The sequence below is a fragment of the Passer domesticus genome, chromosome 9 (assembly GCF_036417665.1).
Source record: "Passer domesticus isolate bPasDom1 chromosome 9, bPasDom1.hap1, whole genome shotgun sequence".
Taxonomy (NCBI): Eukaryota; Metazoa; Chordata; class Aves; order Passeriformes; family Passeridae; genus Passer; species Passer domesticus.
This window is the reverse complement of record NC_087482.1, coordinates 42,637,291-42,662,720: the sequence shown is the minus strand read 5'-3', so window position 1 is coordinate 42,662,720 and position 25,430 is coordinate 42,637,291. Positions and strand designations below refer to the sequence as shown.

Below are 25,430 nucleotides of genomic sequence, written 5' to 3'. Positions count from 1 at the left end.
TGAAGAAAAACACCTCGGTGGGTTTTGTTCTTGGTGTTTTTGCTCAAAAGAAGCGGCACGGATAGCTGTGTAAGCAGCAGGGTGCCCCTGAATGATCAAGAAGCTGAAGGAATGGCTCGTTTTCCTGTTATGTCACTGCTTTGGCTTTCTCATTCTTGTTCCTCTGTTTCTTCAGAAAGGCCCTGCAGCCTGCAGATAACAGAAATTAAATTAGTATTGATAAAACATTAGACACTCCTATTAATATTGACAGTCTGTCGATACTGTTGTGCTACTTTTGTAATACGGGATGTTAACGGGTAATACTTTAAATAAAAACACACTAATCTTATAATCACTGAACATGTAGCGGGGTCTCGGCTCGGCTCACTCCTCCCCTGAGCCCCCCCAGCCCTGCCTGCCTGCCCTGCCTGCCTCCAGCTCCCCTTGGAGCCCCCGAGGGTCGGGAATGTTCTTCCCTCTGGGCTGGACCCCACAGCCGGGGGGATGCGGTGGGGCAGAGGTGATGGTGTTCAGTGGAAAAGCAGGGATAGGGATGGGAGTGGAGGTGAAACCCACCTCCCCATGGCTGTGAGGGTGCTGGGCTTGGTCTGGAGACCTGTCTGTCCCCTGGGGGGCCGTGGGTGGGTGCAGCCTGACTGTGGGGTCAGCCCCAGAAAAATGGAGCTTTAGTCCTGTGGTTGCTCCTGGTGTTTGATGGGGCACTGCCCTCCCTGGCTGTGTGTGTCCACAAAGTTTGGGGCAGGAGGCAGCACAGGGATGACTTCAGGTTCTGATGCAAGGCAGCAAACCACAATTCCCTGTTGGACCGTGCTGGCTGAGCGTGCAGGGGGTGAGAATACGTGAGGTCAGAGCAGTGCCCTTAATCTGTGGTTCTTGTCCTAATACTTAGCACATGTTAGCAGCTCCACATTTCTTGTGAACTTTTTTTTTTTCCTTTTAAGTCTATCATGAAAATCACCATGTTCATCAGAGCTAAAGTTATTTGTTTAATGGCCTAAAAAATACGCATTAAACAATAATGATTACTTTGGTAAACACAGATGTCCTTGTATTATGCAGTGCGTTTTGTACACGAATTTGTACACGTCTGTGAAACTGAGTTTGCCGTCTACCTTGAAAAATGGGAGCCACAATCCACGCTAATTGCTTCTCCCTGAGCCCCCTGCTCCACCTGCTGTGCTGCTGCAGTCTCCTGGTGCAGTGCTGCAACCCGTGGTGCACCAGGACGGGCTCAGCCACCAGCAGGTTGGCACTTGCAGATGTGTGCCCGTCGTGGGAGGTAGCAGGCAGCAGTCCTAACTTCTGCCTCTTTGTTTTCCAACTCCGAGGATATTTTTAAAAAGGGGGAGGGAAAACCCTTTATCCTGCTGAAAACCATCTAGTGATGATCAGTTATTCACCACATTATTAATGCTTATTTGGACGTTGCTTGGACTGCTGGGTTTAGCAGCTTCCCCGTTATGTATTGAATAAAATGAAATACATGTCACAACAGCGGTGCTATGATGCTGACAACCGTCCTTGGCTGTGCATCTCATTAGAGGGAGATACATTTTTCTTTGTTGTGTATCTGTGAATGACAGAAGTTGACAAACATCTTTTAAGAAGTTGCTGTTGGGAGAAAGTTACATTTATGGCAAAAAAACCAAGAAGAAACTGCTTGTTATGAAGGTAAATAATTATTTCCCCACTCCTGTGTTTCATAAATCACCCTCCTCTGTCATAGTCAGTACTTTTTACTTTGTTATTGCATATATGTTGAAGGAGATCCTCCCCTGGATCTCTTGCTCTTGGAAAGAAATCTTGGAGGGTTCAAAGCTCAGTTTGTCTTGAAACTTGGACTTAAAACAGGATGAAAATCTTTGTATTTCACAGTTTTAAAGACTGAATTGGTTCTCTTATTGTAACAGTGTACATTAATTCCCAGGGGACAGTTGGATTTTTCCATAATGTTTTTTGGGGGCAAAGAGTATTAACTTGACAGAGGAAAGATACCCAGGAGAACAACCAGGTGGGGGCCTGGTTGCTGTCAGCTGAACAGAGAAGCTGTACTTTAAAGCCCCATTTTCCAGATGCATGATATATTTGCATAATTCATCTCAGCCTGCGTTTGTGGAGGTTGTTGGCACTGTCCCCCTTCAGTGGCTGCCTGGCTTTGTGGCAGGAGCAATGACTGCCTGCACTGATGGTCTGCATGTGCTTGGGGATCTCTGGACCATCAGTGGCAGAGCTGAGGAGCAACAAGAAATCAGGATGATTTTTTTTTAAAGAATACTTTCCAAAGTGAAGAATGGAGACGTTCACCATCCAGGTTAAAATGGCTCCTACCTCTTCATAATGAATCAGAAGAGAAGGTGTTGCATATTCAGGTGTGTTTGCATGACTCCCTGGATTTCACAGGCGTTGTGTGAGTGCCAAGGCAGTGCTGTGTTGACCCACAGAAATCTGAGAACAGTTGAGAAACCAGTGGGAAGAGGCAAGTGTGGACTTGCAGAAAGGATAAGAGGCAGGGAGGAGGCAGGCTGGAATCCCCTTTTCCTGCTGTCCCTCCACTTCCACTGTGTGATGGAGCAGTGGTCACACAGCCCTCTCCCAAAAACATCTGTGCTGCTGCAAGGAAGCTCTGCTGCTTCTGGGGTCAGTCAGTGATGCATTGTCCAGTTGGATTTTTTCTTTTCTTTTTTTCATCTAGACCCATTCACCTTTCAGCATCCTGAAGCTGAGAACACATTCTCTGCAAGAAATTGTCATTTAGGGAAAAGTCTCTATTTGAGGAGTTCTCAGCTTACACTCACCCTTATGTCTGAAATTGTTTTACTTCTGTTCCAAGTAACACCTAAAATTGCCACTTAACCTTGCAGGCACTTTGTTAAGTCTGTATTTTTGATTGCAGCAGCTGGGGTGGAGTTTCCTTTGGGAATTAAGGAGTAGGAAGTGTTGTTTGTAGTTTTTTGTTGGGGTTTTTGCTGACTGGTGCTAATGTGTAGGTGTGGATGTGCTGCTGTTTTTGTAATACTTTTATTGTTTATGGAATTGTTAGTTAATTGATGGTAACAATGCCTGGAGCCTGGGAGAGGTATTCTTTTATGTTTGCTCAGATCAGAACAAGTAAATAATTTTGTAACTTAAAAAGAGATTCGAGATTATTCTCCTCAGTTTATTTACCTTGCAGGTTTGCAACAAGTATTTCCACAGCTTGTTATCAAATTTCCCCAAATTAATTAGAATTATTTCTAACAAAATAACTGATGAGAAGAATGCCTTTTCTTTTTAGGATTCAGTGGGATGTAGGTGGAGCCCCCCAAGATGGACCCAGGAGCTCAGGAGCAGGTGTTGCACCTGAACTTGCTCTAATCTACTTGGTGTGGACGTGGTGAGGTCTCAAATTGATTTGAAATAACTTCCATGTGAAAACTAGAAGGGGTAGGGATTCTGATGGAAAATGCATTTTGGAACTCTGATAATTGCTTCACGGTTTACTCAGACTAAAACCTACTTGGTGACTTTGTCTTCCACATTTATCCAATGAAACAAAATTCAAACCAGCCCACAAGCCAGAGAATGTTTTTTATTTAGGTGCAGTGTAGTTCCATCTGGTCCACGTTAAGGACCCCAAAAATATATGTGATTAGCTTTATAGTTCACTGCTAAAGGTAGCAAAGCTGGCTTTAAACATCTTTCCCATTTTCAGCTTGCATCTCAAAACATTTGCTGGCATTTCCTGACTATGATTACCAACCAAAGATTTTCCTGGTTGTCTTTTCACTTTTTAAAGTATATTGCATAGTTTCCCTGCTTAAAATATCACTGAAGCCTCTGCTGTTCCCTTTATAACTCTTATGCTAAGTATCCATCTCTGTCAAGACTGGTCAGTCTCAAGCCCCGAAGCTCAGTGTTAGGAAATGTCAGATAACATATACTATTAAAGTAGTAAAATCTATGGCTATCACCAGCTCTGGGCTTGTGCTCAATAAAACGAAATGCCAGGTATTAGAAATAATACAAAAGGTGAGCTGTTCTGCCCCACAACAATTAAGGAGAGGATTTCATGTAATTGCCAAAAGCCACCTCAGAAGTGCCCGTGGAGTGCACAAAGAAGGCTTAGCATCATCAGCTCACCCCACTTAAAGTTTTAGGTGTTGGCTAATCAAAGCCCTACTAATTTCCACTAAGTGGCTGAGACCTTGAAGAGAAAGAAGAAAAAATATCTTTATCCACTGCACTTAAGTCAAGTTGTCTTTTTTTGCATTGCTGCTGTAACAAATCCATGTTTGTATCTGCAGTTACCCCACACTGGAAAACATCACAGTTTCAAGTGGTTTGGTGCAGCCTCAGCAATACCATGGCTCCCAAAAAAGGTTAAGAACCCCAAATTTGTGCACTTCCAAGGTTTTTCTGCCTGTGCCATATCTGCTTTTGGAGTGCTTGGAGCTGAAGTGGAGAACTGCTTTTGCTGCAGCGTGTCCCCAGCACCACTGTGGCACAAGGTTCTGTGGCTTCCCATTTCTGAAACACAATTTGAACAACAATTTTAGCAGCTGCAGGGCTCAGAGCTCATGCAGGAAACCCATGCTGTCAGCTGCCTTTAAGAGCCCAGGAAACCACCCAGTTTTTTGCAGATACACAGCAGACCAGCAACCTTAACCAGGTTTGCTTCACCTTGATGCTGCTGATGGAGACAGGAGGTGTGGACATCACTCTCCATCCCCTTAATTAGCAGATAGCACTCCAGTACCTACCACACAGCATCCAGCTTGTGTAACAGCCTGCAAAATTTGTTCCATGTGCATTTATCCCTCTGCATGGTGGTAATTTGGGAAATTTTCCCTAAAAGTTCAGTATTTAGACCTCGAGGAGACAGGCTCTTAACCTCAAGAATGTCCAGAAGTGCCTAGCAAGAAGTGCCAAGGATTTTCAGGAGTTGAGCTGGAGGTGTTGTTTGAAGTTAACCATATTTTATTTTCTCAAACCCTTTCTTGGGACTTAATTTATATAGCACTGTGATGGGCATGTATAAACATTGTGATCAGGTTACAGTATGAGTGAAATAGGTAGACTCATTTTCTTTTTCTTTTCTCACTATAAAAATGTAAGAAATTCAATTGCTTACCCCATAAAATGCATATTTCTGCTACAGATTAGTCATATTTTAATGAGGCTGTTACTTATACAGTAGTACATTAGCAAAGTGTCCTTTGATTTTTATGTAGCCAGTGTTTATGCGCTGGTTCAGAGAGGCCTGACTGCTATTCCTCCCTAACTCCTAAGATGGGATATTTGGGTTGAAAAGCTGTCAATACGAGACTGGGACATTTCTGGGTTACACACAGGTGCCAACAATTTGGGGAATGGGTCCAGGCTCAGGACCCCAAAATCTGTGTCTGAGCTGCCCTATAGCAGCAAGGTAGGGGCTATCCCCAGGCTGCTGGGTGCAGGGGGTAAATCCTGCACAGACCCGGGGTGTAAAGAGATTTTCCAAGTTTGTGGCTCGCTTTTATTGCACCTTTTTGGGAAGAATCGTCGGGGAAGCGGAGCAGAAATCCCGGCGGCGGGATGAAGACATCCTCTGTCCATCTCTGCCTGCAGAGCTGAACCGAAGCCTTCCTGTGCCGCTTAAAATTGTGATTTTGGATAAAAGGCTGTGTAATAACTTGAGAAATGTGTGAGAAGATCTCGTGTTAATACTGTATAAACCTTCTTTAACTTCAGGAAGCTTAAAATCAAATTTGGCAGAGCTTACAAGGGCAGTGAATATGGAGCCACTTGACTCTGGTAACCGAGAGAATTGGCTGACAAACCTGCAGTATTCTGATTTTTTTTAATAATGCTCTCTGCATTTTTGAAAGTATTTATTTGTCTGTAAAAATACATATTTGACTTTACCTATATGTTAAAATTCAAGTCTCACGTCTGTGCAAAGATTTTCCCATTTCGTTGGGGAAATGGAATGAGGAGAGTATTACAGTGCAATTTAGGTTCTCTGGGTTTCAGGTTTTCTTTTTTTTTAAAAAAAAGAGGTAATAAGGGAGGTTAATTGTGGAACTAGGAGGCTCCACTGACTCATCTTCTGAATAAAGAAATTCAGATGTGTTGTGACCTCAAGAAAGTGAATTTTTAGAGCAGTTGAAGTTAGAAATCTGGGATAAATTCGGGTATTTGAAAGTCATGGTAACAACCATTTGTAAGAGCGTATCATGCTCTATAGTAAGATTGCATAAGGGCACAGGAGGAAGCATCTGATTTTTTACATTTTTTTTTCCCTTTTGGCATTCTGTTTGTGACAATTACATGACTCTCTATTAACTGTGTGTGGAAGAAAGCAGTGTTATGAAATGAGGAGAGATTTCCTTCATCTGTTACTCTCTAGGTAATTTTTGTGCTTTTTCCAGTATTTAAGTACCTCTTAACTGCTTGCTGTCCATCTGTATACCATTCATAGTACTGTAAACTAGTATATGTAGCATGACCTTGTAACTTGCTTTGTTTGTGCATCTGCCAGTACAATATGTTGTCTTTCCTTAAAATGCAAATATGCTCCACGCAGCACAGAGCTCCTTAGTCAATAAATAAATGGAGGTAAAAAACTGTACCTAATACCCATTTAATTTAAATTCATTTTATAAACATAAAGACGCCTTTTAAGAGAAGCTTTAATTCAGACTAGCACCTTGATTTGTGGTTGCCATGGAGAATCAAATCTGTCATTTGACAAGAAAAGTCACCCATTTATGACAGCACTTTATCTTGTCTCTCCAGGGGAAGAAAATGTCAAAAGTGAGAGCAGAAAAAAATAAAGCCTTGAAACACCAGAATTTCTTGATTTCATTTTTATTATTCAGCTATCATATCCTTTCTGATAATAGCAACTTGGTGAAAATAAATAATGTTCCTACAGTAAAATCAAATATTTCCTATTGGAATGGACAGGGCTCTTTGTGATTGTCAGTGCTGTGAAGTCTGGCAAGAAATAGTGTTATTAGATAAACCCACAGTGCCCAAATCCCATTTTCTTTTCATTACAGTGTCAAAATAATTATACCTGTGTAATTTGGGTAAGAAATTGTAGAATAAGTAAAATGGTCCATTGGAAAAGATTGCTTTAAGCTTGTGTTCTCTATAGGGTGGGGTTTTTTGCATGCTGAAGGAAAAAAAAAAAAGATAAAAAAAATTTGTATAATTTCATTTGAATAAAAATGTCTGGTTACTCTTTCATGTTCTGTGCAACCAGAGGAGACGGCAAGTGCTGTGTTCTGTTGGGGTTTTTACATCCATGCAGCTTTTGTAAAAAAGAGTTAAAAGAGCCAGGAGTTTTAACACTTTTTGATTCTCAGGTGAAAAATCTCTGTAGAGTTTCAAAGACAGTAGATAAAATTGATGATTATCTGAAAAAAATTTTTTGAAGTGTTTTTATTTTGTAGGATTAAGAGATGGGAGGAATTGGGTACTTTCAGGAACATAATTAGCTATCGCAAGTGTTTACGCGTGTACATTTAATCCATATAGACACTCAGTTGCCCCCAGGGGAGAAACACTTACTGTAGCATTGCATTACTTTTTACATAAATCTAAAAAGTGCCGTTGAAATAACGAGACTAAAATAATCCACTCTGCGCCTCTTTCTTGAGACGGCGTTTGTGCCTTTCACAGTGTTACGGGGTTTGATGTGGTTCAGGAGTAATCTTGTATCAATGAGATAGCATTATAATAGAAAGTCCTTTAGTGGTTTAGTGTAAATATTGGGCTGGTAGGGGAGCTGCTTGCTGGAGCCGCTGTGCCTGCAAGAGATTACAAAAAGGGAGAGAAAGGAAAGGGTCGGAGGCTCTTTTTTTTTTATCCTTGAAATTGGCTGGCGGTGCTGGATCCATAGCCAAAGCTAGTTGGGATCTGCTGTGAGAAAACAGGCAGCACAATAGTTCCCTATTCCTGCCTTCATGCGGAGTCTGAAGCCAAATCCTGCTCTTAAATACTTATGTGTAACTCAGCGTGCCTTCACCAGGCACTGCCATGCCTGCCCGCTGGAAGTAAGTGATGTGTTGTATCCTGGGGGTCTTTAAAAAATGTACGTGGTTGCAAATGTCACCTTGGTGGGGAAATAGCTGCAATTCAGATTTTTTAATTTTTTTTTTTTTTTTAATGTTGGTTTTTAACACGTATTAGCATCATGTCATAGGAAGTGTGTTAGCATGGGCTACCAGAATGTGATAACTTAGGGGTTTTTTTATGAGACCATCTGGAATAAAAGAGGGTGAATTAAAGATGCTCTCTGGGGTTATGGAATCTTAAAGATATTAAAAGGTCTGATTTCCATAATGTCTGCCTCTCCTTTTGCCCAACTGTTGATATAATCTGCTTTAAAATCGATTTGCTGTCATCGTGTAATCAAAGCCTTAATTGCATCATCATTGACTTCAGAATTTTTTGCTGATAAATTTGTGCGACTGATGGTGAAAATGTTGTGAATAAAGAAACAACAAGTGTTTGAAATAATTTTGCTGGATGTGCTGTCTCCTGCATATGGACACTAAATTTCACAGGTAGTCCAAGAGTCCTTGAATTTCAGTGAGAGATGGGAAAACATTTTTTTGTGTTCAAAACCTTGAGGTTTGATACCACGAACTGTTTAACTTGTTGAAGTCAAAGTAGGAATAAAAGATCAGTATTTAGCACGGCCTTATCAAAACTGTCTTTTAAAATATTATGTCCATTTCCGTTTGTAACTTTAGACAAGTTGTTCTCAAAAAAGAATAATTTTTAAAAGGGATGGTGGGGGGGTAAAGCTGCGTATTCGCTGGGAGGTTGTTCCTCAAAGCACTGAATTAATCCCCCATAAGCTCTGTCCCGGCAAAGACCAAATTGAGTTAAAATAGTTTTATAAAACAAAAAATTGTGAGTAATGCTTCTCTCTGTCTTCCGACGGATGCCATCTGAAATGGCTGATATCCTGTCCTGAAAATCACAGATGGAAACTTCATCTCAGCACAGTGCTACGGCAAGAATGAAATGAAAGTAGCAGAGTCTCATTTACATTTCAGAAATAGTTCTTGGTAGTTTCCTGTTCAATCCACCAGATTTTCTTCTGTACCTGATGCTGGTTGTTCCCCACACTGAAAGGGCAGGGCTTTAGCTGTGACCCTTGGGGAATTGTGAGTGTGTAGGTGATGCTCTTGCTGTACCAAGGGATGCAGTTTGCTGCAGCCAGCCCCGGTGCAGCGATCACTGAAGCAGCAGCGAGTGTTTGATGCTGTTCCCACAAAGGTTAACTCCTTCCTTTTGGCTTTCGCTGTTCTCTTTAGTCACAGCAACTGCAGGGCAAGCTTTTCTCAACTGGCTTTTTGCTGATTTATTTAAATTTCATTTTTGTTTTATTAACCTGTGCTTGGGAATGGTCTGGACTCTGAGAGTCTGTGATATAAAATGGCAACAGTCTCCTGTTGTTTCTGTGAGGGGGAAGTCAAAGTAAACACGCACTTTGAGAAGAGAACATACACCAGGTGCTAATAAGACTGTATGGACTGTAAATGGCTTTTATGGGAGTCTTTGAAAGAGAAGAAAGTGCAAATTACTGGGGAGGATGGAGAATGCCATAGATCAGGGGAAAAATGTGATACTTGGCAGTTTCTGTGTATTAGTGCAGCCCCTTCCCCAGCATATAATACCATGTGAGTATTGAACAAAACTGAGATTTGCCACTTCTGAACAGCACCTGTGACTTCCTCAAACATATACAGGGCCAGAAATTAAGCTGCTGGGAGTGTGGCAAGTCTTATGAAAGCACCCACTGACCTCACCAAGTCTCTTCAGCTGCCCAGGCAAACCCAAAGGGGTGCATAATGGACAGGAATGACAGCACAGCTCATTGCCATATAAAGAATTGTTCTTTTTTAATGTATGGGTGCATGTGTGTGTGTGTATTTTTAACGGAGCTGCAGTGTCTCTGTGCAGGAGTTGCCCAGGTGCCTTGGGGGAGGACGAGTCCCACAGTGCCTCAGCATCCTCCTCCTGTGGTGCCATGTAGGGTTCCATGGCCTCAAGGTGTCAGGGGCAAGTGGGTACCCTGAGAAGCAGTGGGAGCTCCTGGTTTCTCACACTGCTTTGGAGCCACATTGTCAAGGCAATTCAAGTTGTTTGAGGATATTGGAGTGCTCCTTGTGGGGACCTCACACTGTTGGAGTGATGCTCAGAAGGAGGGGTTGATGCCTCCACCCTGCCCTGCCCTGCCCTGCCCTGCCCTGCCAGCAGCAGCTCCCAGTTCCTCCCAGCAGTGTCTGGTTATGCTTTTAGTTCTGGTGGTGGTGACTGGTGGTGTGCCTCTCACTGGCCACTCTGGTGGTATCTGCTTCTTGCTTCTCTGTCAATTCTCACTTCTTAAAGACAGAGTAAAAAATTCTAAAGAAATTATATGGATTAAAAACAGGTGTGTGTGAAAACAACCTTCAAGATGGCATAGTCTGGCACCTGAGATATGGGAAACAACAGAGTTAAGGTGGCACAGGCCTTATGCCTCTGGGCTGTTAAACCTGTGAAGCTCTGACATGTTCATGTAGTTTTGGGGGTTTATTTTGTTGATTTTTTTTTCTTCCCAAAGACCTTGCTTTGGTCTTTGGCACATCATCCAAAATCAAATTTGGGTTACTCCAAATTTACCACATGGTTCCCTGTTCCTCATTTCTGCATGCCCACCAAGAGACAGCTGGGGCAAATTTGCAGAAGTGATCTGGGCTTGGCAGGCACAAATGAGGCCATTTGGGGTTGTCTGCAGCACATGGGGCTGTTAGGATCCATAAAGACTGTGAGTCAGGGTGGGCTCAGATTGGTGCCTCAAGTCTGGGTAACTCAAACTAGCAGCCACCAAGAGCCTCCCTTTTGCTTTGTCTTGGTTTCCCAGCCTTGAGGTGGTTGTGATGCCATCAAACATCTTTGCAAGTGAAGGTAAGAAGGTTTTTCTTAACCTTCTGCTACGCTAATGAGAGAACTAGAGACATGGTCAGGAGTTTGGTAATTCTGTATTCATTTTGGATTTGCATAGCATGTGCTGAATAAGTAGTGTGTGCCACTGTGAGTAGAGGTTTTATAAGGAGAAAAGCAACGTTTAATAGCTGTGCATTAGATGGGAGTCCCACAGAAAAAAAAATAAGATTGTGTAAGTGAAGACTTGATTGTAATACTCATTTCAAAGGTGTAAATCGGGATTGCACGTTGATGTTGCCAACTTTGTTGCTTAGTTTTTGCAACCTTAACGTTATTTTAATATAGCTTTGGAGGCAATTCTATAAAGGATGTACAGCAATATGTTAACATGCTGTGCCATCCTACATTTAGGGCTTGTAATAAGCCTTTTCTATTTTTTTGGTATTGTCTTTGCCAAAAAAAAATAGTGACTGTTGAGCAGTGAAGTATGTGTTCATACTGCTGCATTTTTATTTGATTCTGGGTCCTGTATCTTGTCCCAAGATCTCAAGGCTGTTACTCTGTTCTCTTTGGGAGAAGCAGTCAGGGCAGTCTGTGTGCATCCTGAGATCCCTGTTCAGGGCAGGATAACTGGTGGTGGTGGGAAGGGCTGGAGGCAGAAGAGCACACACAAAAGAAGTTATAGCCACTTAAATCAGACTCTTGCAGCTGAAATAGCTAAAATATTTATATTTGCTGGGGGTGGGGAAGACATACCAGGATTAGTTATTTTTGCCTAGATGTTATAGGTCTGTTTTTTGAGGGGGAGCCTTGTGAAACTTAATTTTTTGTTGCCTAAGGGAAACAGCAGTTTGCATGCTATAAGAGAAGTTTCCAATGATGGGGATTTTTCAGTAATTGGAATGATTATATGCATAGGCTGGGTTTTTTTTTTTTTCTCCCCCTGTTGTCCTTTCCCCCATTTATAACCATAGCTACACCAGTCTCATCCAGACTGAAATGAAGATGGGAAAAAAGTGTAGAATTCATTCCTCCTATTTTGATGTCCAAATACAGTGGTTCAAGTGGACCCACAGATGACAAAATTGATCGTATTAGCAGTTTGTGTGCCTGGCTTTCAGGATGATGGGAGATTGGTGTTCCTATTACTGACATTCTCGCCGGTGCTCTGCACATCTCAGAACAACGTGTTTCAACTCTCTCTGCCTAAATTTCACCATATATAAAATTAGATAACCTTTACTGACTTTACAGGTTTTGCAACTATTATGTATGCATTCAGGTATTCCCAGAGTACCAGCACATGGCTCTGCTCTCCTCCTCACCCCTGTTCCTGCTCTGCCAGCTGGAAGTGAGCTGTTCCTTAGGATTGGGCAATGCTGATCTTGGTTTTCTGACTGAATTGATTAGTGATCCTGATGGAAGAAGGAGAAGCCCTCACTGTCAGTGTGTGGGGAGGTTCAGAGGAATGTTTGTTTTGGGAGCAGCTCACTGACCCCTTGGGATGGGGCAGTTTTCCAAGGCAGGAGCTGGTGTTTCCCTCCCACCCAGGAACGTGCCCATGCTCCTGCTCTTGCAACCCCAGGGCCTCCTCTGGGTTTCTTATGCTCCTCTGCTTGTGAGGCTGAATTTAATTACTGGGGATAAGGTCCTCCAGAGCAGACCTTTAAAAGTCCTATATAAAGATGCTGCTCTTAAGTAATTCAATATTTCAACTGCTCTGTGCTGGATTGATTGATTGATTAATGGAGGAGTTCATTTAATTAATCTGGGGCTTCACTAAGTCACATGTGTTACAGTAAATACTGTGATGGTGGTGATAAAGGAGGCGGGTGGGAGCTGCAGCTCCCGGTTTGCCTCTGGTCCCTTTGGATCCACGGCAGAGCCACAGGTGCAGAGTCACCCAGGGCTCCTGTGCCGGATCTGTCTCGTTGGGTTGCTATCTATAGGCTGCTAAATGTGTTTCGGGTGGCAGGCAGACGTGATGCTTTGTCACTTCCTACAAGCGTGCATGTGGAGCGAGACGGTTTTTCCCCTCCTTAGCCCCAGTGCACGCCCAAGTGGTTTGCCTCCAGTTTTGGATTCTGTAATGTTGATATGTCATCGCGCATTGACAGGGACCAGATCCTCTCTCTCTGAGCAGGGTACCTCTGCTGATGTTTTGTTAGCACTTTGCTGGCCAAGTTTGGTCCCTGGGAGGGCACAGGTTCCCCTGTCCTGGGGGTGGTGGAGATGTGCTGTCATGGCACATGTGCAGCACCCAGGGGATTTGTGACTCAGGCTGCAGAACACCCCAAAACGAAAGTTTCAGCCATGTGTGGAGCTGCAAAGCCTGATCTGCAGGCTGATGGAGGGCTTATAACTCCTTCCCTCACCCTCATTGCCCTCAGTTGCTTTAACAAAGGGAAGTTGTGTTTCCTCTGAGGGTTTTCCGTGTTGGCCCTGAGTATGTGAGGCGTGTGGGGACAGGGCTGCTGTGGGGAGCTGTGCAGGAACTCCCCCAGGGCTTTAGTGCTCCGTAATCCAGTCCATCTCTACCAGAGAAACTTTAGTCTTGTACAGGAAGGTGCTGTTGGTGGTTTCAGATGGGAAGGAGATGACTGAAATGGCTGTGATCATAGCACTCCGAGATTTGGTACAAGTGTTCCCAAATCTGTCATTGTACCATAGCTAGACGTGAAGGAGATGTGACTGCCTGGCCACAAACCCATGTGGGGTGGGATCTTGCAGCTGGATTGTGTGGGCTGTATCCCAGTGCCTGAGCTGGGGGCTGTGCCTCTGTCCTGGAGTGTCACAGTCGGTGGCTCCAGGATCGGTCACTGCTGTCACATTTCCAGATTTCCCTGTCCAGGCTTTGTACAAAGAGATGTAGAAACAGATTAACAGGCACATGTATGATGTGCACACAGTCATCCACCCTACTCTTGATTGAAGGCAGTGAAAAGCCCAAAAGCTGTCCAGCCTTACGACTGGGTTTGGTTCTACATAACCAGCACGTGAGCAGTTGCACAGCAGCTGAGAGGGCTTTTTTTCCACCTCTCTCTGTTGTTTTTAAAAAAGAAATGAAGCCATGATTCGTGGACGAGCAGTTTAGTGCTGCTGTCATAGGTTGGTGGTTTGTTGTGTGGTTAGCTTGGTTCTCAGACCTGTGTGCTGGAAGGTAATGGGGTTCATCTCTGAGAGAGCTTTTTCTCGGCAGGATGTCTAACAATGTGTTGCCTCTGTTTTCTCACTTGCTACTCTTACAGAATTTAGTCACAGTACAATATTTGATGAATAGCCTTTGATACAAGGCTTTTATTCTTTTCTTTTTTTTTTTTTTTCATTTTGGTCACTGTTGTAATACCGTGAAATGCTGACGGAAAGCTGAGTAAAAATGATCACTAAATGTTAATGTGATGGGCCACAGGTTAACCTGTAGGAGTGTTGGTGGAATTCCCTGTGTGCTGAGAGGATGCTGCTGCTGGATGTGGGGGGGTTGTGCTGGTACCTGGCTGGGCAGCCTGTGGATGAGCCCTTTTCCAGCAGCTCATGGCTGTTGCTGTTTCCCAGCCCTGGTCATAGCACAGGAGGCAATCTCTTGGCACTCTTTACCTCCAGCCCCCAGCGAGTGTGGGGTGGAATTCCTGCCCAGTTTTGATGCTCTCTCCCTGCAGCCAGTCTGTATGGGAGCTAGTGCTGCAGGAGTTTTTAAGCAATTTGAACTGAAGTAGCTGCATTGTTCATCTGATTAAATAGTATTTAATTAGCTTTGTTTTATCCTTTTGCTTCAGTGTGAAGATTGGGGAGGGGGGAAAGGAAAAGATAAAATTGTCTAAATGAAGCTTTGTCATTTAAAACACATATAAAACTCAGTGAGATGCCTTTTATTCCCCTGTCCTTTATCTTCCCTCACAAGCTTTCCACGAATGAGTAGTGCATGTTGAGGTTTATCTTTGCTTTTATGTGCAGTAGCCACATGCTTAACATCGAGCACGTTTGAGTTGCATTTCGTAGGGCTTTCACAATCCCTTTATAAAGGGACTGATCTGCTAACATCACCCTCTTTAGATCTAGCAGGCAGGATGTTCCTCCACACAGTGAAGTGCTCGCAGTGTCTCTTGCCAGACCAGTAAGTGAATGATTTCAAGCCTGGTGGGCAATACTTGTGTCCATGCGTAGCACAGACAGACCACAGTAGTAGGCAGCTGCATGTAATTTTGAACTCCACTCATTGAACTGTAATAAAACAATATAAGCACTGCTTGGGGGAAAGATTGGATGCAGTTATCCTTACACAGGGCTCAGGCATATGAAAGCAGCGCTGGCTGACAAGAGGATTTTGAGATTTGATTTTGATTGAATTGCAGAATTGAACAGGCCAGGAATGTCAGTGGAAGGCTAAATGCCTGTAGTGCCATAAAGTTTTATTCATGTGAGGCTTTCCAATATAAAGTAGATGGATTATTGGAGAAGGTGTCAAGGGACATGAAATAGAAGTGCCCAAAACATAAAATGTGGGTATAGGGATAAAATTACTTCTTGCTTAGTACATAATTAGCTCACAAAAATGTTTTTGGTAGTTGTTTGTTTATTGTTCAAGCTTTTTAAAAGCTAATTCATTACACAAAATAAAAAAAAACAGTCCTTGGTTTTTGCTTCATCTGTCTGACTGGAATTCATATTCTTTTAAGAATAGGTTTAAAAAACGAATTCTATCTTAATTTATTTTTTTATTAGGAAAAAAGGTGTCTCATTAAAAAAAAGATGTGGGGGAGGAGAAGTCCGCAGGATAGAAAGGAAAAGGGAAAAAAAAAAGACAAGTCCACAGGATATGAACACTCTGCAGACACTGAAAACTATTATGCTCAAAAACAAGAGCGGGATGTGTATTCACATACCACAACACACTGACTTATTTCATAGCTCAGTAATGCATATGTAATTAGAGACAAATTTGCATAGGACAGCTGATAGCCAAATTTGTGTGGCATTAGAGACAGCTTCACTCCTTTGCAGTGAACTCTGAACAATAAATAAAGTCTCACACAGGTTGGATGTGGGTCAGCACGAGGGGGTGCATTTCTGTGCCCAAATTCTGGGTCTGTTTACAGCCCCGTGTCTCAGTTAACGTTTTCCCTAAACATACTCTAAACCACATAGAATATGACCACAGGAAAATAATCATAGCTTTATGCTACATCCAGTCACTTAGAATTGTAACATAAACAGTAAAACAGCCTTCTTATTGCAAGACCTTTTTTCTGTTTTAAATTGCCTTTTTTTTTTTTTTGGAAAAGGGGTTGTTGTGTTAATCTTGCCTTAACCAAGAACACGAATACCTTTCTGTCTGTGTTTTTTATAGGGAGGTGGTGTGTGGTGCATACAAGACTGTCAAAATGGGATCTCAAATTGCCATAAAACCTAAACTTACAAAATTGTATTTAAAGAACAGCATACATTTATATTTTCAGAACTAGTTGCCTGTAAGCTGTGTGTTCTTCCATTTCAGTCCCTCCTGATTGAGATGGTATGTATGTTTAGGTAGTATTTATATGTAATTGTTTTTATTTTAAGTCCAAAAGAAACACCCAAATTGTTGTTACCGTTCAGATTGTAATTATTATTTTTGAAATCCTCTGTTGTGAGCGTGGATTTGTAAATTCTTTAGGAAAGAAATGCCACATTCAGTACTGGTGGTAACTCTCCAGGGATTTGTTAAACTTTTATTTACCACATGTTATATATATCGTTCCTTCATGGCATTTTGGGTTATTTTGTATTATTATTTAGGTTTGCTGAAAGTAAATGTGATGGGGATTTACCTAAATGAATAGCAGTTTATTTCTGATGTGTTTCTTTGAAGGAAAAGGATAAAAAAAGCTCCCTTCTCCCCGCTACCCCCCAACTCATACTGGCTATAGTCCTTGAATTATGTGTGGTAGAGATGCTGTACTCAATAGAGCGACTTTTCTTTTCTTCCTCCCCCTCACTTCCCCCCTCTGGCTGCTTTTTTTCCCCCCCCCTTTCTTTTTTTTTTTTCCCCCTTAAATAGGGTTTTGCAGCAGACTGTAATGCAGGGAGTTGGTTTCAGGGTGTATGGCTATCCTGGCTGTGAGGGCTGGGGGTGTTCCATCACCTCATGCAGCAAAGTCAAAATATCTACAGAGTCACCAGGTAGCAGAGAACCAAGAACTTTGAACCCAGGATCATAAACCAGCTCTTTTTTCTTTTTCTTTTTTTTTTATTTTAATACCTCCTGAATTTGAATATCTCAAGTTAAAGAAAAGTGAGCTGCTTCTTTTGTTTTGTTTTCTGTTTTGGTAGGTGTTTTTTTTTTAATTTTATTGACTGTACTGGTTATGACCTGCTTAATATTTAGACATTTTTAAGTCATTTAGAAGTGCAGGTTAAATAGGCAGACAAAATGGTTTAGCTTTAGACAGTTTTAAAATAATACTTTTATTTAAATTCTATGACATTTAATTTTTAAAATATTTAAAAATACTATTTTTAGATTATACTAAAATTTGAAACATTTTGTGTTCATAAATTATTAAATACAAAATAAAAATAAAATTCCTTGGTTGCATTTTTTAAAAAAAAGCCCAATGACCTAGCTGAAGTTGGCTCTTTGAGTTGTTAGAGTATGTGAATATTGATAAGCTTAGATGACCTTCTGTAGACTAAGTTTGGTTTCAGTGTTCATTGAGATAGGGCTGAATGATTAGTTTCAGTAATTCCTTTGATGATTCAGTAAAAACTGTGAAAAGGAGACCATGCTCTCCTTTTCCAGTCTAGAAATAAAATAAAGGTGTGGAAGATTGAGATCTAATACTGCTGTAATTGTAATATATTCCATTTTCTTACAACAGATCATGTTCGGTAAATGTTTTACATGCATAAATGAATAAACTCATTATGTATCCAGCATATTTAAACAATCTTCATTTAATAAATAAAAATGTTATTTTCATTTTCTTTCAGTTTTATTTTTCAACCAAATGAAGATCGATATGAATCCTAAAATTGCCAAATAATAAAAACTGTCATGATTTCTAACACAGTCATAGCCTAAAACTTAGGGATGCAAATGGATGTGAAAATAACCTGTTATCATCTTTAGCAGACAGAAAAATTAAAGTAATGAAAAGGCCTTATTTTATTAAGTTGCTAACCAATTAGAATTGATGCTTCTTTGGGAAAACAAATATAAAAGTACAAATGCAAAACAAGATTGAAATCAGTGATTTAAATCATGTTTCCTGCTTTTTGATATAAACCATGATTAGAATCAGTGATTCAAATCACTGATTTCAATCAGGCTCATGCTTGGGATGGATTAGTTTGTGGTTACCAGTGAGAACCCTCTGAAGATGAAGGCAGGGAGTCCCAAGTGGAGGGTGAGCTGCCTGTGACAGGGGGGCTGGACATGGTGGTCTTCAAGGTCCCTTCCAACCAGACCATTCCATGTTTCAGAATGCCTCCTCACTCATTGGCCTCAAATACTGAAATCACACATGCAGGATTCCTGTGGTCGCCCCTCAGCTCCTTTCCAAGAGGATCCATCCGAGTCTGGGGGCTTGTGCCAGGTGAGGTGGGACTGAGATCCCTTCTGGGGTGGCCTCAGCCCATCAGCTGTGGAAGCAGAGGGGCTCAGGCCCCTTCCCCTGTGCGTTGTGTCCTCCCCACTGCTTTCTGCCCTCCCTGCCTGCTCCTGCAGGGATTTACTGCTCTCCCCAGGGGCTTGGCTCTTCCCATCTCCTTTGCAGAGGACATGGCACTGAGTTCCATGAGCTCCCAGAGAGTATTTTTGGCTAATCAGTTCTCCCACATAGAGCGAGTATTAAGGTTTTTTTTAGCCTTTCCTCAAAACGTGTGTTCCCTTCCAGGAGCAGCAGGGCCGTGTCCCTTGCAGTGAACTCTTTCTTCCATGGGAGCTGTGGCCATGCTCCGGTTTAGGCTGTGGTGAAGCTCTCCCCTTTCCACCAGTTCTTTCTGGTCCTTCTCTGGACATCCTTCAGTAAAGGTAGGAAAAGAGAGAGCTTGCCTACAGGAAACCTTAAGGAAGAGAAAAATAAGCATTTTTTTTTTGGCCAGAACACTTTGGCAGAGGGGCAGCAGTGGGGATTGGTGGAGCCCTGCTTCAGTGGCTGGTGCAGGAGAGCTCCTGTTGTAACAGCATAGATCACATCTTCCCTTGACAGGGTCTCAGTGTTAAAGAAACCCAACATAAACCTCGATATGCTCTGGGTCAGAGATGTCAAGTAGAGCAGATTGCATTCAAGTTGCACATAAATTATTTAAAACGCCCATAAAGATGGGTCAAGGGTCCTTGCATTGGTAGAAGTCAGTTTAAGCTTGTGTGCTGTAATTGTTTCCATATGATGACCTTTTTGAGCACACAGAGTAGAAATCCTTAGCAAGGTGCACAAGTAGAGAAACACGTGGATTTTATTGTAATAATGTTTCTAGTTGGAAGGTCTCAAAATAATTAGCTTGATTTAGCGCTCTCATTTCTGCCTGTGTTCCAGACTACATCCAAGCCTTTTATGGAGCATAAATAGTTCCTTCATGTAGTGTTGGCAGCTGAATAGTCAATACTATAAGAATAATGCAGACAGAGACCTTCCACCAGTGCTGGATGAAGTCAGCTCTCCTGAAGGAGGGAGATGTTTTGGCAGAGGAAGGTGCCATGTGTTTCTTGAGTCAACCATTGTAAATTTGTGAGCAGTTGGTCCTTAAATAGGAAGGTTGGGTTTTTTTCTCTTATATTTAGGGATAACTAGTAGTGGACTGATCCTATTGCTTAATGGCATTTAGGTCACATGACTTAACTTCACTCCTAATTGTGCATTTTAACTCCAGTTCTGTATATTTGAACACAGTTCAAAGTTTCCTCAGCAGGTTTTCCTAGGTTTAATCCATGCTAATTTATTCTTGCATTCTGACTGTAGTGACTGTCTCGAGGCAAATCAGATGAATGGGGTCAGATTTTTAGCTGGCATAAACTGACACAGTTCCTTAATTCTTCAGCACTTGCTGTAGCTGTGCTGATTTATGCCAGCCAGGAGTAAAGGCCATTTAGATTAACCTGGTACTGTCTGGTGACTAAGTTTGAAAAAACCCAAATACTTTGTACTTCTTGTGTGCTGCAACAGGAAAACATCCAGGAAAATAGTTAAATATGGGATAGGAGGGCTCGTTGTGTGTGGTACAGGAGCTGTATGGACAGTAGGATGCAGAGATGTAGCACTGATTCCCAGGGAAATGTGATTTATAGAGATGATTTGTAGCTGGAAATCTTGCACTGCTGGAAGTATTGGTGCATCCATAAAGGTAACAGCCAGTATTTAAGATTTGCTTTGAAAAGTTTAATATTTCTTCACAGTAGGAAGGAATGCTGCTGGAGGTTTTCCTCTGCATGTGAATGGGCATGTGAAATACCTACACAGAACACAAATTACAGACACATGGAGCAGGCCATAAGAGATGGTGTGACAGAGGAATTTCACTTGATCAGGGGGTGAACCCACGTGCTCTGTGTTTTGGGATCTGGCCCCTGGGGAGGAAGATGCCTGCTTACTTTATGCCCTGGGGTACCCCCTTAAAGAAGCAGGTGCTTTGGTAAATTCTTGTGTATGTGTGTGTGAAAACCACCCTCCAGTGGTGCCTGGTTGGGCTTCTGGAGCTTAGAGACACTCCTGCCTTTCTGGCTTGGCTGATCCCTGTTGATTCATTCTTGAATGTGTTGGTTCTTCCCTTGCAAATTGCTTTGTGTGGTTTGTTCATAGCAGGGAGTTACTGCTAAATATTGGGACAGGCTTATGGTGACACCCTTGAATTTTGCTGGTTTTCATCTGGGTTGGTTTTTGGTTGGTTGCTGGAGTTTGAGCTGAGGCTGGGCAGTGCCATGGAGACTGTTCTGCATTTTCAGCTCCAGTGAGAGGTGCAGCACATCAGCCTTATCAGAGCTGTAACTTCATTGTGGTTGCTCTGGGAGGAGGCTACTGGCTAATTCATGTGCACAGAGAAGGTTGGGGTGGGTGCCTGTGGGTAGTAAGTGATTCGGCATTTGCTGCTTGCTGTTGAAGAACACAGAGCCCACTGGTCTCCAAATTCAGAACTAATATGCCTAAAAATAAATAACCACACTAAAGCCAGAGATCATTTGAAGAAGTGTAAGGTGGCAAACCGCACCAAGAAATCTTTGCAAAAGGCAGTGCAGAAGTTTTAGTGCTGCTCTTTAAAATTCAAGATTTTATCTTGGAGAGTTATCTTTAGAAAAATAAACGTTCCCTTGGAATCAGGTATACTAATCCTGAGATACTGACTGTGGAATGCTTATTTCTCTGGAGAGACTCTAGGGAAGAAGGTGATGCTCATTTGAGCAGCTGGAGACCCCCACAGCCTATGTTGGTCTGATGTCAGTTCATTTGCTGAAATAAGCTGAAAATTCCACAGCAGAGGAAAGCCCTGTCTGGAATAAGATTTCTCTAAAATAAAAATAAAAAAAATAAAAAGTCAAACTTCCCCTTTGTGATTTATGATCCCTTTAACAATGCCACTTTCTCAAAGCCATGCATCATACACAAACAATGGGCCACATAGAAAAGCGTGCTCCCCGGAGTATTACCAAGCATGTAATTTTGTCTTTAAATTCTTTGGAGTGAATTGTAAGAACATGACTTCATAGGAACCTTTGAGACATTATAGCTTTTAATAATGCTTTGCTGCTACAAGTAATACTTCAGTTTTACTTTTATTAATTAAATTGCTCGTTGGGTGCGTGTGCAGCGGGGAGGGGATCCCGTCCATCCCGGCACACCCAGGGGGGATGTGGCTGCCAGGAGGGCTTTGCTCCCCTCCTGAAGGTGAGGGGGCTGCGCTCTGCTCTGGTCTGATGGAGGTTCAGGAGAGTTTTCCTCCAGTTTTCATCCCCTGGACAAGCACATTTGTGCAGTCGCCCCATCCCTCCAGCCTCGGTGCCCACGAGGGGGTGCGCACGAGAGGCAGCTCCTCTTCTTCTTCTTCCTCATCATGAGCTTGTACAAAACCCTGTGGGGTGTGCAGCAGTCCCACCCCTCAGCCAGCTCACGTGCACGGAGTGAGGGAGCTCCTGCCTTGGCTCTCCTGCCCGGCACTGCCATCCGCTCACGTCTGTGATCTCCCCAAATTTATATATATATGTTTTTGCAAGTTTTCAAGAAAATTGAGGTCAAACTTATTTCCTCCTGTAATCCCTTTGCCACCCCCCCGTCAGCTTTATTTTTTTAGCAGGCACATCTTGCATTATGTAAAACATAGGTGAAGAAACATGTTCAGTAAATCTGCGTTGCCTTTCTGTCTGCAGCAGCTGGGTTTGGATCTGGCTGCTTATCTAATAAAGGGTGGAAGCTGCACTTTTTACAGCTTTTTGTAGCACGGTTTGTGGGCTTGCCCATAATAATACAATTATGAAGGTTAACAGGAAAAAACTGGGTCCAGGAGTGATTCCAGGCAGCTGGCAATGCCGACGAATTGGAAGCGCACCACCAATGAAAACTGCAGTGAAAAGCAAATTAAACCTCATATCTGCCATCTCACTCGCTTTTCTCTGCTTTCCTGTTTGGACTTGAAAGGTGATTGGAGCCAAGGCAGTGACAGTTGACGGAAGTGCTGCAAGGAGAGAGTATTTATTTACAGTGAATCGTGGTGATGCTTGTTCAGGATGCGGTTTCACGCAGGATGTTCTGTCCCCACCCCCGGTTTGATCATTTCTCCAAAAAAAAAAAAAAAAAAAAAAAAGGAAGGGGGGGGTTTAAAAAAAAAAAAGCTTCTTGATTGTTTGAGGCCACAGCTAATGCTTGGAGAAACAGAGCAGCATGCCTGTACTTGGAGAGTGCTGTAATGTGCAGTCGGAGGAAGTTCCTGTATTAGGCACAGAGGCTGCTTGGGACTAACTCCTGCCCAGATGTGTTCAAAACCCAGTGTTGGCCCTACACATTTAAACTGGGAATGGGCTGGGTGGGTCCCCATGCTGCCAGTGATGGCCACCCACTTGGATGTCAGCAGCACTGCCAGCTGATGTGGCTGTAAATTTATATTTTTTGAGAGGGAGGAAACAGCAGGAGTTATCCCCCTCTGTACATTTTAGTGCATCAAATAAATGCTAATGGAGAATTCAGTTTGCAGAAGGTTTGGGATAGTTCAGCATTTGGATGAGAGGTTCCCCTCATTCTTTTTCTGCTCTAATCATGGTCTCACTGAATGATTTGGGTTGGAAGGGAACTTAAAGACCATCTAGTTTTAGACCCTCCTGGGTCACCTTCCACAAGCTCAGGTTGCTCAAAGCCTCATCCAGCTTGGTCTTGGACACTTCCAGAGATGGCCATCCACACCTTCTCTGGGCAACCTGTGCCTATCCTCACAGTAGATTGACTTGAATCCTGCAGCAGATGAAACAACTGAATGTCCCTAAATAGCAAACATTGTGCTGGTCCAGGGACCCAGATGGGCAGGGTTTATCTGAAGTCCTCCTGCCATCCCAGCACAGGAGAAGGGGTCTGGCTCGCTGGGATCAGGCTGTTCCCAGGGGTGTTGGTGTGGGTTGGGTGCCCATCCCAAAGCTGCAGGATGGTTCTACAGCCCTCACACCTCTTGCTGCCATATCAGCCCAGCACCGATGGGTTTTGTGCAGCTCCTGACAGGCAGGCAGAGATAGTAACTTCTGTTAGTCCCAGACAGGGCTGGTGATTAGATAGGGAGAGTTTCTCTATCTCATTTCTTTCTGAGATAGAGCACAGGGCTTAGGGATGTGCTCTAGCATATATGGCTTCCTTCACGGGCACTGAGCGGGGAAGCTATTGGAAACTTGAGGGATTACAGGGAGGGGTGAATATGGGGGTTTCTTTATTTATTTACTTTGACATTTTCTTTTAAACTATTTCCAAGAAGTACATTTTTACCAGTTTTTCTGTCTGGAAGAAGGAACCTGATGGGTTTTTTTTTCCACTCACAGCTTTTAATTACACCATTGCCATCATCGGGCCCTTTCTACAACTCCCACATTGTTCAGCAGACACGGTGAAATGTTTTTAGGAACCTATAAAAGCCAGTAATTTGCATCCAGAGGCCATGGTTGTGTTCAGCATTCAGGCAAGGAAGCAACTGCCTGGGTAACTTTATGGCCAGGACATGTGCTGCATTGTGGAGCAGGGCTGCTGCCTGCCCGCGCTCCCGCACGGATTGCTCTGCGAGTACATTTAATTAAGTAATGAAGTTGTTAGGGCTGGTAGCTGAGAATCCACCTCCCCAAAGGTCCATTGTGCCAGGGAGCTGAGCTGGAGCCAGCCTGCCTCCTTCCCCGGCTCTGTGCCGGCTTTCCTCAGCCTCTCCCCAGTTCTGTGCCTCGGGGGTGTGAGCTGTGCCTCCTTTTGGGGTTGGGCTCCCTTGGTTACCTCGTGGGGCTGAACCTGCAGACGAGTGGGGCTGTTCTTGGTGCGGGATGCTGCCTGGCAGTCCTGTGAAATGGTTCTTGCTGCGGGTGATGGCTGAGTTGACACGGGGCATCAAGGACTCCCACGCATCCACAGCTTTTGGAAGCCATCGGTTTCGGAGGCTAACGAGGGCCTCGTGTTGAAGAAATATGTTAAGGTTTAGGATGAGATTTGCAAAATTGCCAAAGAGAATTTTTTTTTTTTTTTTTGAAGAGCTGTTTGAATTTGGGTAATCAAAACATCTTAAGTAGCTCTGAAAATGTCAGTGTGGAAGAGCCTGCTCATAGCTGGTCTAGCTGAACAAAAAAGGCTAAGATGCTTCAGAAGGAGGAAAACATCATCTCTTTTAAAGGTGATAGGATGGCTGTGGTTTGGTATTGTGTAAAAATTGTAAGTAATTTCTTAGCAAGAAAGAGCTGTCTATTCTCAGTGGGCTGTGAAGCCATGAGATACAGGACCTTGGAGCATTCAGTAGCCAGGGAAGAGTTGTTTAAAAAGTACCTTAAAAAATCAAGAATATTCACCTCAAAAAAAAAAAAAGGAAAAAAAAATTGCAGGAAGACATTTTAATTGAATTAAATCTGATTTTTTGGGAGGGGTTGAGGCTACTAGTAGTAACTAGCCTGAATTAAACTTGGATTTCTTATCCAAACAAAGTTCACATTTTTATTTTACTGTCACACATGTGTACCTTTCAGACTGCCAGTCTCTCTAGTCAGGAGCACAACATAGTTTTTTCATTATTGCTTTGTACACTTGTGCTCCCCCACCACCATATATTCTGTCCATTTGAAAGAATAAAGTGCTGCTCTGCTCCTTGAGTGGGAAATAACAGTAAGGATGGTGCGGGGTGTGTGGGATGCCTCTGCCCCCTGTGCAAGCCTTCCATTCCCAAGATTTATCAGTTTCAGCTATTTCAGCTTCTTAAGTTATATCAACATCAACAAAGAAATAAAGCCAGGTCCTTACTTTTAGCACAGACACCATGAACAGGCTATTCAGTGTGTGCTCAGCTCCCAGCAGGAACGTTTGTGCCAGACAGAGGACTTTTTGATCCCCTCT

General features: G+C 42.9%; 1 protein-coding gene across 14 annotated transcripts in view; it reads left to right on the top strand.

Annotated features, from left to right (window-relative positions):
• Positions 1-25,430, top strand: part of FOXP1 (forkhead box P1) — a 377,944-nt gene that overhangs the window by 60,649 nt on the left and 291,865 nt on the right. For 5 of the 14 annotated variants that reach the window (XM_064433040.1, XM_064433049.1, XM_064433050.1 and 2 more), the window contains exon 1: positions 10,772-10,932. The exons of 5 other annotated variants lie outside the window; for them this stretch is intronic. The gene's annotated coding sequence lies outside the window, so the exon portion shown is untranslated. Of the gene's footprint in view, positions 1-10,771; positions 10,933-25,430 lie in introns of those variants that run through there. 4 more of the 14 variants (XM_064433051.1, XM_064433052.1, XM_064433054.1 and 1 more) reach the window with 4 other exon arrangements.